The 1,765-nt window shown below is 42.0% G+C and overlaps 1 pseudogene; it reads left to right on the top strand.

Moving 5' to 3' along the window:
• The first annotated feature begins 263 nt into the window (after positions 1-263).
• LOC129857828 (stonustoxin subunit beta-like) lies at positions 264-1,396 on the top strand (annotated as a pseudogene).
• The last annotated feature ends 369 nt before the right edge of the window (positions 1,397-1,765 follow it).

Below are 1,765 nucleotides of genomic sequence, written 5' to 3'. Positions count from 1 at the left end.
AAACAATCCAACTAAGTGACCCCCAACCCAGCATTTATCAGAGTGTAGAACAGATATTAATTTTGATTAGTATAATGAGTAAATGTGTTACACATTGATGCCAAATTCCTCTTATTCCTGTTTGACACTTTCTCTTCTCTCTCCCTCTAGTCACAGAGAAAGCACCCGTCTATAACACCCAATGTTCCAGAGCCAACATGCCACGCTTCTAAAACATAAGGATGTGCACCTTTTTCAGCAAATGTTTTCAAATATGGAATAATATGAATGTATTTGCCCAATTCTTCTTTCATCTAGACTGGATCAACCTGTCTCTGGATGACAAGACAGCCAATAGGATGCTGTGGATTTCTGAGGACTGGGCCAAGGTGTCTCGTAGAGGAGATGATACCATGTGAACCGTCCTGGACAGTCCAAAAAGATATGAATACTCCCCTCAGGTAACTATTTCTTCCTAAAGCACATGGGTTTTCTCACAATGCTCGTGCTGCAGTATAATGCACATATTATAGCACATGAATACACGTTTGCATAATGTTATTTTTTATATTACCCTTATCACGAACAGCACTGTTGTCTTATCTATCATCGTACCTATCTTCCTCTCTTAGAGGGTATTTGGGGCTTTAGGGGCTACTGGGAGGTGATGGGTGGTCATCGGCACCACATATGAAGGAGCAGGGAGGCGAGGAGGGTCAATGCTGGGACGCCCAGTGGCCTGGGGAAGAATGAGGAATTCTGTCCCTTGGGTTGGTCCGGCTCCTGCTACCAGGTGTGGTTCAAAGCGAGGAACAAGGACATCTGGGACATCCCACAGTGCTCCACCTTTGGTGTGTATGTCGACCAGCTTGCCGGCGTCATGAGCTACTACCTTGTGGAAGAAGGGAAAGAGGGAGAGGAGAAGGAGGTGAAGCTGCTTAATAGACTTGAGGGCCCTATTAAGTCGAAGATTCTGCCAGGGTTCTGGGTTGGGGTGCAGTCTTCCTGCATGATCCTGAAGAAACCAGAATAATTTTCTGAGGGGGAAGTTGATTATTAATACGTTTTATAAAATGACAGGGGGTAGTCACGCTAAATGTTACATATGTGATATCTTGTATTACACAGGTGAAAGGTTTAAACAAAGAAAAGGAGAATATAAGTTTTGAAAAGGCCCTACACTCTAGAAAAGGGACATAAAAGCTATGGGAAAACAAGGATTGGAGGATGAGTTTATACAGGAGAAGAAAAGCTGGTCTTGAGTTAGATTTGTAGTCACGAATTGGGGAATAACTTAGCTCAGCATTTCCCAACTCGGTCGTCGGGACCCCAAGGGGTGTACATTTAGGTTTTTGCTCTTGCCCTACACAGCTAAATAACTAACTCATCAAGTTTAGATTATTTGAATCAGCTGTATAGTGCAAGGGCAAAAACCAAAACGTGCAGCCCTTGGGGTCCCCAGGACGGAGTTTGGGAAATGCTGCCTTAGCTAATGGTTGAGACAAAAACATCATGATGTGTGTTGTGCATGAAGAATTTAAACTCTTGCAAAGGCCTCTGAGATTATATAGCTTCTAGCCTAGTTTTTATAGCTTCTCGGCTATTTTTGTTCTCGTACTGTGTCTGTACGACACTGTTGCATCATTTTCTATGTCAATATATTTATGAATGTGGTGATTGTTCTAAAAAGAAAACTCAATAAAGTGTTAATTTCTATGATTGCAATGCATATTATCTTGGTTAATTTGAGTCTTGATACAACAAAAACATTGTTGGTGTCCATAAG

Source organism: Salvelinus fontinalis, chromosome 1 (genome assembly GCF_029448725.1).
Source record: "Salvelinus fontinalis isolate EN_2023a chromosome 1, ASM2944872v1, whole genome shotgun sequence".
In the NCBI taxonomy this organism is placed as follows: Eukaryota; Metazoa; Chordata; class Actinopteri; order Salmoniformes; family Salmonidae; genus Salvelinus; species Salvelinus fontinalis.
This window is presented reverse-complemented; position numbering and strand designations above follow the sequence as displayed.